Source organism: Dendrobates tinctorius, unplaced genomic scaffold, assembly GCF_039654945.1.
Source record: "Dendrobates tinctorius isolate UK_male_01 unplaced genomic scaffold, ASM3965494v1 ptg000022l, whole genome shotgun sequence".
Classification (NCBI taxonomy): Eukaryota; Metazoa; Chordata; class Amphibia; order Anura; family Dendrobatidae; genus Dendrobates; species Dendrobates tinctorius.
In genome coordinates, this window is record NW_027361690.1 from 118,589,315 (window position 1) to 118,603,447 (window position 14,133).

At 43.1% G+C, this 14,133-nt stretch overlaps 1 protein-coding gene across 3 annotated transcripts in view; it reads right to left on the minus strand.

The window, feature by feature from the left end:
- ANXA4 (annexin A4) overlaps window positions 1-14,133 on the minus strand; it is a 121,870-nt gene that overhangs the window by 29,365 nt on the left and 78,372 nt on the right. The window lies entirely within an intron of this gene.

Genomic DNA, 14,133 nt, shown 5'->3' on the forward strand with positions numbered 1-14,133 from the left:
GGTTTCGAGTATCTGTAGGGTTCTTGACACGTCCTGGTTCAGCCGGGTTACCGATGGAGCGACGGTCTAGATATGGCACAATGCATATTCCCTGAAGCCGAATGGAGATGATTGCTTCTTTCATGATCATCGTGAACACCCTTGGTTCCGGGGATACCCCAAACGGCAGGGCATTGAACTGGAGGTGGCCGATTCCTTGGTCGTGGGAGACCACGAACCTCAGGAACTCACGGTGACCTGGATGAATGGGAACGTGGTAATACGCGTCCCTTAGATCTATTGTAGCCATCTGCCAGCCTCGTCCAATAAGAGGGATCGCAGATTTCACTGACTCCATCTTGAACCTTCAGTACTTGATAAAGTGATTCAGGGGCTTCAGGTTTATGATGAGCCTGTGCTTTCCTGAGGGTTTCTTTATCAGGAACAGGTGAGAGTAATGTCCTCTGCCAACCTCTTGTGGAGGTATAGTTGTGGCCAAAAGTATTGACACCCCTGCAATTCTGTCAGATAATACTCACTCAGTTTCTTCCTGAAAATGATTGCAAACACAAATTCTTTGGTATTATCTTCATTTAATTTGTCTTAAATGAAAAAAAACACAAAAAGAATTGTCCTAAAGCCAAATTGGATATAATTCCACACCAAACATAAAAAAGAGGGTGGACAAAAGTATTGGCACTGTTCGAAAAATCATGTGATGCTTCTCTAATTTGTGTAATTAACAGCACTTGTAACTTACCTGTGGCACCTAACAGATTTTGGCAATAACTAAATCACACTTGCAGCCAGGTGACATGGATTAAAGTTGACTCAACCTCTGTCCTGTGTCCTTGTGTGTACCACATTGAGCATGGAGAAAAGAAAGAAGACCAAAGAACTGTCTGAGGACTTGAGAAACCAAATTGTGAGGAAGCATGAGCAATCTCAAGGCTACAAGTTCATCTCCAAAGACCTGAATGTTCCTGTGTCTACCGTGCGCAGTGTCATCAAGAAGTTTAAAGCTCATGGCACTGTGGCTAACCTCCCTAGATGTGGAGGGAAAAGAAAAATTGACAAGAGATTTCAACGCAAGATTGTGTGGATGTTGGATAAAGAACCTCAACTAACATCCAAACAAGTTCAAGCTGCCCTGCAGTCCGAGGGTACAACAGTGTCAACCCGTACTATCCGTCGGCGTCTGAATGAAAAGGGACTGTATGGTAGGAGACCCAGGAAGACCCCACTTCTTACCCCGAGACAAAGCCAGGCTGGAGTTTACCAAAACTTACTTGAAAAAGCCTAAAACGTTTTGGAAGAATATTCTCTGGTCAGATGAGACAAAAGTAGAGCTTTTTGGGCAAAGGCATCAACAGAGTTTACAGGAGAAAAAAAAAAAAAAAGGCATTCAAAGAAAAGAACACGGTCCCTACAGTCAAACATGGCGGAGGTTCCCTGATGTTTTGGGGTTGCTTTGCTGCCTCTGGCTCTGGACTGCTTGACCGTGTGCATGGCATAATGAAGTCAGAAGACTACCAACAAATTTTGCAGCATAATGTAGGGCCCAGTGTGAGAAAGCTGGGTCTCCCTCTGAGGTTATGGGTCTTCCAGCAGGACAATGACCCAAAACACACTTCAAAAAGCACTAGAAAATGGTTTGAGAGAAAGCACTGGAGACTTCTAAGGTGGCCAGCAATGAGTCCATACCTGAATCCCATAGGACACCTGTGGAGAGATCTAAAAAAAAAAAAAATGGCAGTTTGGAGAAGGGACCCTTCAAATATCAGGGACCTGGAGCAGTTTGCCAGAGAAGAATGGTCTAAAATTCCAGCAGAGTATTGTAAGAAACACATTGATGGTTACCGGAAGCGGTTGGTCGCAGTTATTTTGGCTAAAGGTTGTGCAACCAAGTATTAGGCTGAGGGTGCCAATACTTTTGTCTGGCCCATTTTTGGAGTTGTGTGAAATGATCAATGTTTTGCTTTTCGCTTCATTCTCTTTTGTGTTTTTTCATTTAAGACAAATTAAATGAAGATAATACCAAAGAATTTGTGTTTGCAATAATTTTCAGGAAGAAACTGAGTATTATCTGACAGAACTGCAGGGGTGTCAATACTTTTGGCCACAACTGTACATACGAGACCACTCCTTCCCGTAGCAGCTCTTCTATTTGAAGCAACAGGACTTTTTGCAGACTTGGGGACTGTGACGGAGTAATTCTAGCATCATGACTGGAGGTGGACGTGGAGCCCTCATTTTCCCAAATATCATCCGATCCTGAGGAACGGACTTCTCCCGAGTGAGTCGGCTTCCATAGGTGCCCTTTTCCTCTTTTTTTGGGTAGGGCCCTGGGCCACCGGGGTCTGGGCTGCCATGAAGGTCTGAACCTCCTGCCTAATGAGAGTTTTTATGCTGTCAAACAGGGAGGGTTGCTCGGTACGCAGGATATTTTGCGTACAAGGTTGGCATAACTTATTTTTGTAGTCAGAAGGAAACCTGGCACCACATATACCACACTTGCGGGGGTTTCTACGGGCAGAGGCCTTGTCTTCCTGCAAGAAGAAAGAGAAAGCTTACGCAGACCTGTGCCACCAACTTTTAGACAGGCAAGGGACCGGCCCTGCTACTCACTGTAGGAGGGGGAACGCTGGGCTCCGCAGATGCTGCAGTCGAGGGCTTCTCACCATCCATGTCTGCACACAACACAGACACACTGCGCTTACCTGGAGCTGTGGCATCCTTTTGTGGGTGTTGCTGTGTTCATCTGCTGGGTGCTCCTCCTTCCCCCCCCCCCCCCGTCCCTCGGGAGGAACATCACTCGACCCCCGCTGACATTGGACTCATTTCCCGGGTCCCTCGGGTGCCGGCGCGCATTTCCCCTCACAAGACGCCGGGGGCCGCAAACTGGAAGTGCGCGTCACCGCTACTTCCAGTCGATTGCCCGCCCTCCCGACGAACGCGCAGCTCCAATGCAGCGCTCGGAGGAAGGAGGACCCCGGCAGGCACCATACCGCATCGCTTTACCCCGGAGGGGCGGTCAACGTCCCGAGTCACACCGACGGAGACGGGAGCAGCACATGGAGGAGAGGCGAACCCCCCCGACCTCGGCTGCCCAGCTTCGTGAGTACATAGGGGCTCCGCTCGCTGGCCACGGCAGCCCCTTGTGACCTCTTCATGCCCAGATAGGGGACAGGAAAAACACTGAGGTAGCAGGAAGGGAAGGGTTATTTAACCTCTTTGTGTTCAGTATGCCTTCAAATTTTGAATAAATCCCCATCAGTCTCACCAGCAAAGCACCCCCACACCTCCTCCTCCATGCTTCACGGTGGGAACCAGGCAAGTAGAGTCCATCCGTTCACCTTTTCTGCGTCGCACAAAGACATGGTGGTTGGAACCAAAGATCTCAAATTCGGACTCATCAGACCAAAACACAGATCCACTGGTCTAATGTCCATTCCTTGTGTTTTTTAGCCCAAACAAGTCTCTTCTGCTTGTTGCCTGTCCTTAGCAGTGGTTTCCTAGCAGCTATTTTACCATGAAGGCCTGCTGCACAAAGTCTCATCTTAACAGTTGTTGTAGAGATGTGTCTGCTGCTAGAACTGTGTGGCATTGACCTGGTCTCTAATCTGAGCTGCTGTTAACCTGCGATTTCTGAGGCTGGTGAATCGGATGAACTTATCCTCCGCAGCAGAGGTGACTCTTGGTCTTCTTTTCCTGGGGCGGTCCTCATATGAGCCAGTTTCTTTGTAGCGCTTGATGGTTTTTGCCACTGCACTTGGGGACACTTTCAAAGTTTTCCCAATTTTTCGGACTGACTGGCCTTCATTTCTTAAAGCAATGATGGCCTCTCGTTTTTCTTTACTTAGAATTTGTATTATGGCAAAAAAAAAAGCAGCTAAGCCCTGTTTCACACATCCGTTTTTTGTGTCCACCAAACGGATCCGTTTCCGTTTTTGCCGCTAACGGATGCTAACGGATCCGTTTTTTTGACGGATCCGCGGTAGCCGCTAATGCAAGTCTATGGGAAAAAAAAACGGATCCGCCAAAAACATGGCGGATCCGTTTAACGGAAAACGACAGATTTGGACGGATTTAAAAAAACGGAAGTGATCCAGGCCTAACAGTCTATTCAGTAGGACTATCAGCTGTGTATCCACCAGACTTCTGCACAACACAACTGATGGTCCCAACCCCATTTATAAGGCAAGAACTCCCACTTATTAAACCTGACAGGGCACACCTGTGAAGTGAAAACCATTTCCAGTGACTACCTCTTGAAGCTCATCAAGACAATGTCAAGAGTGTGCAAAGCAGTAATCAAAGCAAAAGGTAACATAGTAACATAGTTATTAAGGTTGAAGGGAGACTAAGTCCATCTAGTTCAATCCATATCCTATCCTAACATGTTGATCCAGAGGAAGGCAAAAAAAACCCATGTGGCAACAGTAAGCTTCACATTGGGGAAAAAAATTCCTTCCCGACTCCACATACGGCAATCAGACTAGCTCCCTGGATCAACGCAATATTAAGGAGACTAGTGTATATACCCTGTAATATTATACTTTTCAAGAAAGGCATCCAGTCCCTTCTTAAATTTTAGTAGTGAATCACTCATTACAACATCATATGGCAGAGAGTTCCATAGTCTCACTGCTCTTACAGTAAAGAATCCGCGTCTGAGTATGCTTAAACCTTCTTTCCTCCAGACGTAGAGAATGCCCCCTTGTCCCCGTCACAGGTCTAAGAGTAAAAAGATCATTAGAAAGGTCTTTGTATTGTCCCCACATATATTTATACATTGTAATAAGATCACCCCTAAGCCTTCGATTCTCCAAACTAAATAACCCCAAGTGTAATAACCTGTCTTGGTATTGCAGACCCCCCAGTTCCCTAATAACCTTGGTCGCTCTTCTCTGCACCCGCTCCAGTTCAGCTAGGTCTTTCTTATACACCGGAGACCAGAACTGTAGACAGTATTCTAAGTGTGGTCGCACTAGTGACTTATATAGAGGTAAAATTATGTTCTCCTCATGAGCATCTATGCCTCTTTTAATGCATCCCATTATTTTATTTGCCTTTGCAGCAGCTGCTTGACTCTGGCCACTAAATGCGAGTTTGTCGTCCACCCATACACCCAGGTCTTTTTCAGTGACTGTTTTGCCCAGTGTTTTACAATTAAGCACATAATTATACAACTTGTTCGTTCTACCCAAGTGCATGACCTTACATTTATCCCCATTAAAGCTCATTTGCCATTTATCAGCCCAAGCTTCTAGTTTACATAAATCCTCCTGTAATATAAAATTGTCCTCCTCTGTATTAATTACCCTAAAGAGTTTAGTGTCATCTGCAAATATTGAAATTCTACTCTCTATGCCCCCTACAAGGTCAATAAATAAATATGTTAAAAAGAAGCGGGCCCAAAACTGACCCCTGTGGTACCCCACTGCTAACCATGACCCAGTCCGAGTGTGCTCCATTAATAACCACCCTTGGTTTCCTATCCCTGAGCCAGCTCTTAACCCACCTACACATATTTTCCCCTATCCCCATTGTTCTCATTTTATGTATCAACCTTTTGTGTGGCACCGTATCAAAAGCTTTTGAAAAGTCCATGTACACCACGTCCACTGCATTCCCTTGGTCCAGTCCGGAACTTACCTCTTCATAAAAGCTTATCAGATTAGTATGTCAGGAACGGTCCCTTGTAAACCCATGTTGATATTGGGTCATGAGGTTATTCTTCTTCAGATACTCCAGTATAGCATCTCTTAGAAAACCCTCCAGGATTTTACCCACAGTTGAGGTTAAACTTACTGGCCTATAATTTCCAAGTTCAGTTTTTGTCCCCTTTTTGAATATTGGCACCACATTTGCTATACGCCAGTCCTGTGGTACAGACCCTGTTATTATGGAATCTTTAAAGATTAAAAATAGTGGCCTATGACTGTGCTTAATTCCTGCAGTACTCGGGGGTGTATCCCATCCGGGCCCGGGGATTTGTCAATTTTAGTGATTTGTAGACGCCGCCGTACTTCCTGCTTGGTTAAGCAGGTGACATTTAATGGAGAATTTTTATCCCTGATCATGTTATCCGTCATGGGATTTTCTTGTGTAAATACTGTTGAAAAAAAGTCATTTAGCATATTGGCTTTTTCCTCATCCTCATCCACCATTTCACCCAGACTATTTTTAAGGGGACCAACACTATCATTTTTTAGCTTCTTACTATGTATGTAGTTAAAGAATATTTTGGGATTATTTTTACTTTCTCTGGCAATGAGTCTCTCTGTCTCAATCTTTGCTGTCTTGATTTGCTTTTTACAGAATTTATTTAATCTTCTGTATTTATTTAATGCCTCATCACTACCTACTTGCTTTAATTCTCTAAATGCTTTATTTATATCTCTTATTGCGCCCCTTACAGCTCTATTTAGCCATAGTGGTTTCCTCCTATTTCTCGCATGTTTATTCCCATATGGTATATATTGTGCACAGGTCCTATTCAGGATGCTAATAAACGTCTCCCATTTTCTTTGTGTATTTTTATGTCTCAGGATATCGTCCCAGTTAATTGCACCAAGATCATCTCTCATCCGTTGGAAATTTGCCTTCCTGAAGTTTAGTGTCCTTGTAACCCCTCTACTACACATCTTATTAAAGGATAAATGAAAACTTATTAATTTGTGATCACTATTACCCAAGTGACCCTCAACCCTTACATTTGATATGCGGTCTGGCCTGTTGGTTAATATTAGGTCTAGCAGTGCCGCCCCTCTTGTTGGGTCCTGAACCAGTTGTGAAAGGTAATTGTCTCTCATCGTTGTCAGAAACCTATTATCTTTGCTGGAACTGCAGGTTTCGGTTCCCCAATGTATTTCACGGTAGTTGAAGTCCCCCATAATAATGACTTCTCCTTGAGTCGCTGCTTCATCTATTTGCTTTATGAGGATATTCTCTGTAGCTTCCATTATTTTTGGAGATTTATAACAAACCCCTATCAGTAATTTGTTATTTTTCCCCCCTCCCCTTATCTCTACCCACAGGGACTCTACATTTTCATTAGATTCATATATATTATCACAAAGGATGGGTTTTAAGGATGATTTTACATATAAAACACACGCCTCCCCCTCGCTTATTTGTACGGTCATTTCTGAACAGACTATAGCCCTGTAAATTAACCGCCCAGTCATGGCTCTCATCCAGCCATGTCTCAGATATCCCCACCATGTCATAATTATGTTCCAACAACATTAACTCCAATTCCTCCATTTTGTTGGCGAGACTTCTGGCATTAGTATACATGCACTTTATGTATCTCTCTGTACCTCTTTTCTTTCTTAAATTATTAACTGTTCTAACCCCACCCCCCATGCCACCTCCACCCCCAATGTCATTATTTGTGCCCAGGTCTCTATCTGCACTGTCTTCCCCTCCTATAAAAGGAATACCCTCCCCCCCACGTCCCTAGTTTAAACACTCCTCCAACCTTCTAGCCATTTTCTCCCCCAGCACAGCAGCACCCTCCCCATTGATGTGCAGCCCGTCCCTAGCGTAGAACCTGTAGCCAACTGAGAAGTCGGCCCAGTTCTGCAGGAACCCAAACCCCTCCTTCCTACACCAATTCCTGAGCCACTTATTAATCTCCCTAATCTCCTGTTGCCTCTCTGGCGTGGCACAGGAAGTGGACCAAGGTGAGTCATTGGATGTGGTATATCTTGATTTTTCCAAAGCGTTTGATACCGTGCCACACAAGAGGTTGGTACACAAAATGAGAATACTGGGTCTGGGGGAAAATGTGTGTAAATGGGTAAGTAACTGGTTTAGTGATACAAAGCAGAGGGTGGTTATAAATGGTATATTCTCTGTGTCGCTGTGATCAGTGGGGTACCGCAGGGGTCGGTGTTGGGACCTATTCTCTTCAACATACAGTGGGGAAAAAAAGTATTTAGTCAGTCAGTAATAGTGCAAGTTCCACCACTTAAAAAGATGAGAGGCGTCTGTAATTTACATCATAGGTAGACCTCAACTATGGGAGACAAACTGAGAAAAAAAAAATCCAGAAAATCACATTGTCTGTTTTTTTTTCATTTTATTTGCATATTATGGTGGAAAATAAGTATTTGGTCAGAAACAAAATTTCATCTCAATACTTTGTGATATATCCTTTGTTGGCAATGACAGAGGTCAAACGTTTTCTGTAAGTCTTCACAAGGTTGCCACACACTGTTGTTGGTATGTTGGCCCATTCCTCCATGCAGATCTCCTCTAGAGCAGTGATGTTTTTGGCTTTTCGCTTGGCAACACGGACTTTCAACTCCCTCCAAAGGTTTTCTATAGGGTTGAGATCTGGAGACTGGCTAGGCCACTCCAGGACCTTGAAATGCTTCTTACGAAGCCACTCCTTCGTTGCCCTGGCGGTGTGCTTTGGATCATTGTCATGTTGAAAGACCCAGCCACGTTTCATCTTCAATGCCCTTGCTGATGGAAGGAGGTTTGCACTCAAAATCTCACGATACATGGCCCCATTCATTCTTTCATGTACCCGGATCAGTCGTCCTGGCCCCTTTGCAGAGAAACAGCCCCAAAGCATGATGTTTCCACCACCATGCTTTACAGTAGGTATGGTGTTTGATGGATGCAACTCAGTATTCTTTTTCCTCCAAACACGACAAGTTGTGTTTCTACCAAACAGTTCCAGTTTGGTTTCATCAGACCATAGGACATTCTCCCAAAACTCCTCTGGATCATCCAAATGCTCTCTAGCAAGCTTCAGATGGGCCCGGACATGTACAGGCTTAAGCAGTGGGACACGTCTGGCACTGCAGGATCTGAGTCCATGGTGGCGTAGTGTGTTACTTATGGTAGGCCGTGTTACATTGGTCCCAGCTCTCTGCAGTTCATTCACTAGGTCCCCCCGCGTGGTTCTGGGATTTTTGCTCACCGTTCTTGTGATCATTCTGACCCCACGGGGTGGGATTTTGCGTGGAGCACCAGATCGAGGGAGATTATCAGTGGTCTTGTATGTCTTCCATTTTCTAATTATTGCTCCCACAGTTGATTTCTTCACTCCAAGCTGGTTGGCTATTGCATATTCAGTCTTCCCAGCCTGGTGCAGGGCTACAATTTTGTTTCTGGTGTCCTTTGACAGCTCTTTGGTCTTCACCATAGTGGAGTTTGGAGTCAGACTGTTTGAGGGTGTGCACAGGTGTCTTTTTATACTGATAACAAGTTTAAACAGGTGCCATTACTACAGGTAATGAGTAGAGGAAAGAGGAGACTCTTAAAGAAGTTACAGGTCTGTGAGAGCCAGAAATCTTGATTGCTTGTTTCTGACCAAATACTTATTTTCCGCCATAATATGCAAATAAAATGAAAAAAAAAAAAAACAGACAATGTGATTTTCTGGATTTTTTTTTCTCAGTTTGTCTCCCATAGTTGAGGTCTACCTATGATGTAAATTACAGACGCCTCTCATCTTTTTAAGTGGTGGAACTTGCACTATTGCTGACTGACTAAATACTTTTTTTCCCCACTGTATTTATTAACGATCTGGTAGAAGGTTTGCACAGTAAAATATCGATATTTGCAGATGATACAAAGCTATGTAAAGCAGTCAGTACAAGAGAAGACAGTATTCTGCTACAGATGAATCTGGATAAGTTGGGAACTTGGGCCGAAAAGTGGCAGATGCAGTTTAATAATGATAAATTTAAGTTTATACACATGGGAAGAAGGAATCAATATCACCATTACACACTGAACGGGAAACCACTGGGTAAATCTGACATGGAGAAGGACTTGGGGATCCTAGTTAATGATAAACTTACCTGGAGCAGCCAGTGCCAGGCAGCGACTGCCAAGGCAAACAAGATCATGGGGTGCATAAAAAGAGGTCTGGATGCACATGATGAGAGCATTATACTGCCTCTGTACAAATCTCTGGTTAGACCGCACATGGAGTACGGTGTACAGTTTTGGGCACCGGTGCTCAGGAAGGATATAAATGGAACTAGAGCGGGTACAAAGGAGGGCAGCAAAATTAATAAAAGGGGATGGGGGAACTACAATACCCAGAGAGATTAGCAAAATTAGGATTATTTAGCCTAGAATAAAAGATGACTGAGGGGCGATCTAATAACCATGTATAAGTATATAAGGGGACAATACAAATATCTCTCCAAGGATCTGTTTATACCAAGGAAGATCACAAGGGGGCATTCTCTGCGTCTGGAGGAGAAAAGGTTTTTCCACCAACATAGAAGAGGATTCTTTACAGTTAGGGCAGTGAGAATCTGGAATTCCCTGCCTGAGGAGGTGGTGATGGCGAACTCAGTCGAAGCGTTCAAGAGAGGCCTGGATGTCTTCCTGGAGCGTAACAATATTTGTATCTTATAGTTATTGTTAGGTTCTTTAGAAGGACGTAGATCTGGGGATTTATTCTGACAGAATTTTATAGGCTGAACTGGATGGACAAATGTCTTTCGGCCTTACTAACTGTTACTATGAATTCGAGAATTAGCATTAAATGGTATTCGAGTGCACCATTATAGCATATCTGTCTGGATGAGGAGAAGAGGAGAGCTTTCAGATATTCTTGGAATGTTTTCCCTGCAGATATCACAGAGTATGATTTAGGTCTAGACAAACAGTGTCAAAAGATCTTTGGAATTTTTTTTTTATGATGTTGATCTTTGTAGAAGATAATATAGCAAAAAAAAAAAGCCTGGGATCCTATGGATTTATTTTCCAATTTCAAAAAGTGGCCATAAACAAAAAAAAAAAAAAAAAAAATAATAATGGTTCTAAAATCCAATAAAATTAAATGCATTTTTCTCCTTTTTGCTCATATTTTCCATTTTAAAAGGGGTATCCATTCGACCCCAGTTATTGGGGAAAACATTTGTTGTCCCTGGTATAGTTGATCTGCTAGGATTTAAATGTTTTACAGCTGCAGCCAGAACACATCTGATTTGTACCATGGTGCCAGCAGATTGGACTGCATTTTCATGGTGACAGGTGGTCTTTAAAGTGTTACTACTAAGATATGAAGTTATACCCCAGCTTTTGGATACTGAATGGCAATACAGTCTGACCACTAGCTGAGCGCAGTATTAGGTTCTTTCAGTCCCATACAGAAAAAATAAATAAATTAAATAAATATATATATATATATATATATATATATATATATATATATATATATATATATATATATATATATATATATATATATATATATAAATAAATAAAAGGTGTGTATGCTTAATGTATACTCAATTCAGATGAGGCTGTGGACCTGGTAGGGGTCCTAGGAACTGAATAGGGCCGAACCTACAATCTTGGTAGAGACGCCTTAAAGCATTAACTGATAAAGATACCCTTTTAATTTGGAAAAGCTGTTACATGTGGTTTTATTCACAACTACAAATATTAGACTCAATTCATCAAGATGCATGTCTTACCATTTAGTCTTTATGAGCAGTGCATTGGAGGAAGATGAACCAAATTCATTAAAAAAGGGGTGGTCCGAAGGAGAACAAGGTTTCTTTATTTAGTCCCATAAGCTAAGCCATTTTCTAATCTACTTGCATCAACAAATCCCTATTGTTCCCAGACTAGTTGTCATTTTTTTTTTTTCTCAATTTCCTGTCTGAAGACATTTCATTTGAGAATCCCCAGTGCATGCTGGGATACAGAGCATCATCAGGGGGCAGAGGCTGCAGTCACGGTCACAGACCCTGTCCCTCCCTGAAACATTCATCAGGGAACAGTAAGGAATTTTTTAAAGCAAGTATATTAGAAAATAGTTTAAATTATGGGACTGAATATATAGGGAAAATACTAGGTCATTGGACTACCCAAAAAAAAAAAAAAAAAAAAAAAAAGTTTGTCAGCAGGATTTTTGTATCAAGGCTCTTTCCAAGCCTCTGCTTCCCTCCTTCCCCTGCTTGATGGACCACTCAGTGACTGAAGTCTTGCTATCCAAGACCCTGGAGAACACGATCAGGGCAGGTGTCCCCCCCCCCCCCCCCCTTCTTTCACATGATTGCTGTTGTTCACGCAAGGCCGGTTTTACACGTCCTGATATTTCCCGTACCGGAAAAAATGGTATCGGTGATATAAGTATCCGTGTGTGTTCTACGTGCGGCACACGTGTGGCAACCGTGTGCCACTTGTGTGCCGCATCAGGACCACACGGACAGCCGCCGGGGAAGTAGCGCTACTGTAAGCTGCTGTCCCCCGGCGGCTGGTGCTGAAGCCAGCTGTCATCCATTCTCCCTGCTCTGACGGCAAGTAGAGAAGGAATGAATGAAAAACTGACCTGCAGTGACCTCCGGACCATCAGAGAATGCAAGTGATGAGGTCACTGTGTCAGAGGTTGAACTGCCGTGACCTCATCACTTGCATTCTTCCATGGTCGGGAGGTCACAGCAGGTCAGTTTTTCATTCATTCCTTCTCCTCTGCTCACTGGCAGAGCAGGTAGAATGGATGACAGCCGTGTTCAGCACCTGCCGCCAGGGAACTGTGGCTTACAGTAACACTACTTCCCCGGCGGCCGTCCGTGTACATAGAGGATAGTGTGCACTGTTCTTCGTATGCACGTGTGCCTGGGTGAAAACAGACATGTCTGCAGGTTTTGCACATGGACACATGGTCTGTGAAAACACGCTGACACGTACATAGACCCATTCAGAAAACACGCTGACACGTACATAGACCCATTCAGAAAACACGCTGACACGTACATAGACCCATTCAGAAAACACGCTGACACGTACATAGACCCATTCTTTTGAATGGGTCTACGTATGTCTGTGTCACCAGTACGTGAGAAAACCGTCATTACACGTAGCGGAGACACAGACGTGTGAAACTGGCCTAAAAGAGTGAGATTCAATGACAAAATCATTTCTCTCCTTTGACTTGATCTAACCTGTCACTGGAGAGAGAAATTTTGTCCACAGGCCCTCCACAGTACCTTCGTACCGGAATCTCCATCCCCTGGTCCTACTCGCCCTGTTCCCAAAAGCAAAATGATGGGCGCATGAGTGGAGCACCCGCCAAGATCTGCCGGCTGTCACCCACGGGAAATTTTTTATTGGTTCCTGGCTATCCCTGTGATAGAACCTAGAACCTATCACAGTGATCAAAAGCATTAGTAAATATGACAGCACTTGGGATGTGCATCCCCTTGATCTTCCCCTGTAGTCAGTCAGATTACATTTTAATGTTATAAATTTTTATTTTTCCCTTTGCATTTAGGGTTTTCTCAAAAATAAAAAAAAAATAAAAAAACAAAAAAAAAAAAAACGACCACATATTCAAAATGACAACTTAATGTTATCAAATTCTGTGTAGTACCTGTGGGTTCAAAATGCTCATACTCCTGGGTGAAATCCTTGAGGGGTATAGTTTCTACTCCACAACTGACCCCATTTTGGAAACGCACCTTAAGGGTCCTGCAAATTTAAAATGGCACCCGCAATTTTTCAGCCAAATTTATGTTAATAAATTAAACCATTGCCCCTTCCGTTCCAAGCACTGCTGTTTGCGCAAACAGAACTTTTTGACTAGATGTGGGATATTGCTGGGTCGTAAGAAAGTAAGCAAACTGCTCGGTCTACTTTATTGGTGTTACCTCTTGCAAAAGAGAAAAAAATTGGAGCTAAAGCAACATTTTAGAGGTAATGTTAAAAAAAAAAAAAAAATTTTCACATTCTATTTTGCATTAATTTTTATTCAGCAACTCTGAAGGGTTATAAAAAGTTTTCTGACAGCAGTTGTGAAGTATTTGAGGGGTACGGATTTTAAAATGGTATCACTTTTGGCACGTTTCCAACATATAGGCCCCTCAATGTACATTTATATCTGAACAGGTCTCTTAAGAAAAAAAAAAAATAAAGATGATGAAGAAATTGCTGCTCAACTTTTAGCCCTTCTAACAGCCAAACAAAATAAAAGGACATTTGAAAAATGATGACGATGTAAAAGCATGACTGACTGGTTTAAGAAATCACTGCAATACATTGAAGCTTTCGAGTTATTACCACCAATTGACACTGGTCAGCTTTTTAAAATTTGGCCTGATCATTAAAGTCAAAATTAGCTTGGTCACTAAGGGGTTATTCCTTCAGTCAGGTTTTTTTTTT